Below are 6052 nucleotides of genomic sequence, written 5' to 3'. Positions count from 1 at the left end.
AGCATGTGACGTAGCAGCTGATCTCCTCTTCTTCTCGCGAGATCAGCTGCTGCTCTGAAAACACAACCAGCAGAACAGAACAACAACGTCAGACACCCCGTGATGCTTTGCTGCATCAGGGAACAAAACGCCCGGGCGTTTTTCATTAGTGAGGGCGGAGCTAAGCTTCAGTACTACCCAGAATAAGGGCATGGGTAAGAAAAATGAAGTTCTGATACTGTGAACCTGTTAAAGAAGCACTCACTCTTTTCATTGCTGCTGAGTAGATTTTTAGTCTGGATGTTCACTTTAAGAACTTGGAGTATATCGAGGGAGCTAAGAGACTCAATCCTAGACAGGCACGCTGAGGATGTTCTTTTCTCGTTTTAATTTCACTATTACGTACAGACCAGATACCAAGAATGTGAAAGCCGATGCTCTGTCTAGGTGCTTTGAACCAGAGATCTGCCAACCAATGTCTCCTGATCCGATTTTGCCCAAATTCTGCGTAGTTGCTGCATCTGAGACCCAGGAATTCCCTGATCTCTCTGCCTCCTTGTCACCGTTCCAGGAGGAGGTTCCTCCCAGGAAGCCCCCAGGTGTATTGTATGTTCCTCTTCATTTACGGTTGCAGACCCTTCAACAATTTCATGACTCGAAATTGGCAGGGCATCCGGGTGAGACCAAGGCATGGGAACTACTTTTACGACACGTTTGGTGGCCTGATATGAGAAAAGATTGTAAAGCATTTGTCGGAGCCTGCAGTGTCTGTGCCAGGAATAAGGCTTCGAGGGTCGCTCCTAGGAGAAGCCTACTTCCTTTGCCCATTCCACAGAAGCCTTATCGATGGATTTTATTGTTGATTTGCCCCCTGTGAAGGCAATAGTGTGATTTGGGTGGTAGTGGATCGCTTCAGTAAAATGGCGCATTTCATTTCACCACATAAGTTACTCTCAGCCAAGGAGTTAGCTGGCTTGTTTGTGGAGCACATTTTTCATTTACATGGCATCCCTGAGAACATCGTGTCTGACGGGAGTTCAGTTCATTTTACAATTCTGGCGGGCATTCTGCGCCCGTTTGGGAATTTCACTCTCCTTCTCCTCAGGATTTCATCCTGAGACTAATGGGCAGACCGAGAGGACCAACCAGTCATTGGAACAATATCTCCAGTGTTTTGTCTCCAACTGTCAGGAGTCTTGGCGTGAGTATCTGCCCTTTGCCAAATTCTCTTTTAACAACCTCCCCAGCTCTTCCACGAAGTTGTCACATTTTCATGTGGTCACTGGCCAGACTCCCAAATTTTCCTCCTTGTCCACCTCGTCTTCTACCTTTCCAGAATTGGAGACCTGGGTATCACACATGCAGTCTGTTTGGACTCATGTTCAGCTATATCTGCGGTAAGCTGTCACTCAACAAAAAATCTTTGCTGATCAACATCGATCCGCAGAATCCGAATCTCATCCGGGGATCTTGTTTGGGTATCTACACGTAATATCTGTCAGAATCCGCTCTGCTGGTCTTGATTCCCTGGACTGTGTTGTTTCCTATGCAGCTTGCATAGTGCAGTCCAGGGAAAAGAGACCTTTCTGTCAGTTTGAAAGGCTGACTGATTTGCATCCACTTGTCATGCAGATTTCTTATCTGCTTCCTTTGTAGGTTTCTAGTATAAATGTCATTTCCTCCCAGAATTCCTTGCTCGACATAGTTTTCTGATTAGGGAAACTTACCTTGGAGCCTCAGCCTCTTTTTGTATCTTGTTGCGAATATTCTAGTGTAGTTATAATTGGGGAGTGTGTTTTGCATTTCCTATAGTGCAGTCAGGTTCTGTGTTATTTGTACTGTGTATTCCTGTGCTGTCTTGTCTTGTCCTTGCGATTGTGCTGGCACCTGCGGTGGCTGACAGTGAATCGTTTGGTTTCACTCCTAGATCGCATTCGCCCTGGCGGTAGATCTCCCTTGTTTGTCTCCTGGAGTGTAACCTTGGCTGCGGTGGCTATTGGTTGCTCCTTTAGTTTGTTTAGTCCAGCACAGACGCTTGCTGTTGTCTGGGGTGAGGCAACCGATTAGCAAGCGTTCGCGTTATTTGTCTGTCGTCATGGTTTGTGTTCATGTGTTAGTTAGGGTTGGTACGTTTTGTCACTGTTGCGCTTATCGTGCGGTGGCCGTACCGTTAACGCGCTTGTCTCTGTTGCGCATATCGTGCGGGGACCGCGTTTAGCTAGTTCGTTTGTTGTTTTCTTTGACGTTCAGATTGTGGTTTTGTAATGAATAGCGGAGATGCCGCCGCGTGGGCAAGCGGCAGGGCGGCTATCTCCGTGTTCCAGCCGGCGGCTTCTGCCACGCAGCAACATGCTGCTGGTTCGTCTGGTCCTTCTAGTGCACACAGATTGAGAGCTACGTGCGCGCCAGGCGACAGGACCTTTATGCTAGCAGAAGGGGAGTCCGCTGATCATGCCGATTAGCTGATCCCAGCTATGCTCCGGATTGGCTGAGCGACTGGGGTGGCGCTGTGGAGCGCTCTGGGTATATATATAAGACTTGCCTGTCAGTTGCAAGTTGTCTGCTGTTGCGAATGCTTACGTGTGAGCGCTCAGACCCCAGTCAGATCTTACAGTGTGTTAGAACCAGCCGGAGCTGGGAATTTACACTTAGTCAGATTCCATTGATAGCCTTAAAAGTATTATTGTATTGTGAGACTTGCTACTGTTTATGTGTTAGGCTAGTTCCCAGGTGATGAAACCAAGGACTTCACACCTAAGACTAGGAGATTGCTACATTGCTACTGTTTATGTGTTAGACTAGTTCCCAGGTGTTGAAACCAAGGACTTCACACCTAGATTAGGATTGACATATATACTGCTACAAAAAGGATTAAACTATTCCGTCACCAGGAAATTTGATGCTGTACAATTTGAAATTGATCTTTACAAGGGAATCAGACAGCTCAACATTAGACACTTTTTTACACGCAAGGAGAATCTGCAGGACAGTACCAAGACAATTATTGGCCCATTGGGTTTCTTCGCCCCTGGTCGAGAGAGGGAATCTCAAAATGCAGAGGACCGTATCCTAAAGACCCTACTGGACCTATTAGAGGAGAACGAAAGACAAACTAGAGACCCCATATCCTTACCAGAGGACCATGTACCCTTCAGACCTTGCAAATCAATTGCACCCTTTCCAACCACCCCAGGCTCCAGTATCGACAGCTTTTACAGAATTGTCCTGAAAGAAACTAAGGCCTTGGTCTATCGAGAAGAGGCTGATAACCTTACTCAGGGAGAACTATCTGCCTTGAAATGGCTAAGAGCAAGGGAGGACCTGATCCTGAAACAGGCAGATAAGGGGGGTAATCTCGTTCTTATGACCAGAACGCAGTACGAAGAGGAAGCAATGAGCCAACTCCTGGATACAACAGTGTATCAACCACTGGATAGCAATCCAACATGGAGATATGTATCTGCACTACGATCTCTACTTCGTAGGGGGGTAGAGGCAGGTTTCCTTACCAAGAAAATGGGGGAACAGTTATTGCCAGAGCACCCAAGATTCCCAGTATGGTACATGCTACCTAAGATACACAAATCCAGGACCAGACCACCGGGACGTCCGATAGTCTCCGGTATCGGTTCGATTACCGAGAGACTGTCAAAGTACCTCGACCATCTCCTCAGGCCGCTGCTGTCGTTGGTACCATCGCACCTCGCTGACACTATCGACGTCCTTGATGGGGTCGACGACCTTGTCTGGCATACGGGGGACAGGCTGGCCACAATTGATGTGGTCAGCCTGTACAGCAGAATACCACATGAAGACGGCATTGCGGCAGTCGAGTCGTATCTCAGACGTGGTACACGCACGGACGAGCACTGCGATTACATCTGCGATTGTCTACGATTCGTGCTTACCCACAATTCTTTCTTATTCAGAGAGAAGTGGTATCAGCAGGTGTCGGGCACCGCCATGGGAACGGTGGTGGCTTGCACGTATGCGAATCTCTTCCTGGCGCGCTGGGAGGAGATTTGCGTGCATGGCGGCGCCAATCCGTTCCGTGGGTGCCTGCGGAGATGGTCGAGGTATGTGGACGACGTCCTGGTGTTCTGGTCAGGTACTGAACAAGAATTTTCCCTCTTTATCGACTATCTGAATGACAACCAGATCAATATGAAATTCACAGCAGAGGTTGATTTACACCATATCAACTTCCTTGACCTTGAGCTTGTCATTCGACATGACCGATTAGTAACCAGGGGTTATCGAAAGAACACGGCCACAAATTCAATCCTGCATAGAAAGAGCTTCCACCCCCCCTGGGTGATGAGGTCTAATCCTTACGGGCAATTTCTACGCCTCCGTAGAAATAACAGTGAAGACTCCAAATACCTGGAACAGGCGGAAGAGCTTAAAGCACGATTACAGCACAGAGGTTACGATCTGGCTCTGCTAGAGGAGGCAAAGAGCAGGGCCTTTTCTAGACCTAGAAGTGAGTTAATCAGGAGACGACGCCAGCATACCATACAACGAGACGGCCGTAACGCCAATACCAGACAAGTGTTCGCTTTTGACTATTCACCCATGGCAACCACTATTAAAGGAATCATCCGGAAAAACTGACATGTCCTACAGGGCGATCCACACCTGACAGGGGTGACCACGATGCCCCCCCTGGTGACGTTCAGGAGGGCCCCCACTTTGGGTGACATGCTGACGAGCAGCGAATACAGAAAACCGAACTCGGCCAACTGGCTGAACACCCTCAAACGGCCAGGGAATTACCGCTGTGGGACATGTGGTATCTGCGACCAGATCCTGAAACATGGAACACCGACTTTGGGAGGAACTCCTGTAAAAATTAAAGACGTACTATCATGCAGATCCAAATTTGTAGTGTACTGTCTACTATGTCCATGTAACAGATATTACATTGGACAAACTACCCGAGAAATGCAAACAAGGATTAAAGAACACCTTCGTTCACTTAAATCTAAAGACAAATGCACTAGGCTAATAGTACATATGGCTCAGTGCCATGGGAGAAACTCCAACTGCCTTAGATTCTTTGCCCTGGAAAACGTATCCTTTGCAAACCGAGGAGGAGATAGGGAACAAACTCTACTACAGCATGAAGCCCGGTGGATAATGCAAACTAATGCACTTGGTCCCCTTGGACTGAACGACAAAAATGAACTAGCCTGCTTCCTAGAGAAATAAATTTAGGATGATATTTTATTATGATCAACCTCTCCTAAACCTCTGGCCTGTCACATTTGTGGGATTCTACTCCTTGGCGCGGACTCTGGCCTTTCCCCCGCCCCCCTCTCCCTCCAGATTTTTCCATTCTATCTGCATGCCCGCGCGGCGACACGTATTAGCTGGCGCAACGCGTACATGCACAACTTTACCACACTGCACATTTTTCTTTACCTTTCCTCTTTGGTTTGGCTGCCTCTGTCCTCCTATGCGTTTAACGCTTCCTGCATATTCATCCTGCCTATCTTTCGCCTCCTCTCTCCTCCCTCCGTAGGCTTTTAATGTATATACCTTTTGGTAGTTGTTTTTATGTTCAATCTACCTGGCGCCTTGGGCTGCACCCACGGGCGCGCCTGCCTCGGTCTCCGCTGCCCACATTCTCCCTTGCATTGGGCTATCTCAAATTTGACCTCTAATACAGTAAGTGTCTTTTTATGTGCACGCATGCTGCTGTTTACTAACAGCAGCTCTTGCTGTGCACCCCTTTGCTGGGAGACTGGGCGCCGGACTGCGTGGCGGGGCGTGCCGGTGGGTGTATCCTTCGTTGCCAGGCCACATGGACGCTTTCCGTCCTTTCTGCAGGGCGAGTGGGCGTCCCAGGTTGACATAGCAACTGGGGGCGTGGCCGGCTAACGTAGGCGGAAGTGCCGCCGTGACGTGGGTATGTAACCCACGCCGATGCAGCCCGCCCCCAACTTCTCCCCATTGCGGTGAACAAGCGCTGTTGGCGCGAAATGGACGTCCGCAGGGGGACACAGACCTGGCGCCCACTTAGCCTGCCTTGACATCTGGCTGCTACACAACTGTAAGTGTCTGTCTTTGC

The 6052-nt window shown here is 48.9% G+C and overlaps 1 protein-coding gene across 5 annotated transcripts in view; it reads right to left on the bottom strand.

Annotated features, from left to right (window-relative positions):
• Window positions 1-6052, bottom strand: part of SUN2 (Sad1 and UNC84 domain containing 2) — a 981481-nt gene that overhangs the window by 654933 nt on the left and 320496 nt on the right. The gene's annotated exons all lie outside the window — the stretch shown is intronic.

Source organism: Hyperolius riggenbachi, chromosome 9 (genome assembly GCF_040937935.1).
Source record: "Hyperolius riggenbachi isolate aHypRig1 chromosome 9, aHypRig1.pri, whole genome shotgun sequence".
NCBI classification, from domain to species: domain Eukaryota; kingdom Metazoa; phylum Chordata; class Amphibia; order Anura; family Hyperoliidae; genus Hyperolius; species Hyperolius riggenbachi.
This window is presented reverse-complemented; position numbering and strand designations above follow the sequence as displayed.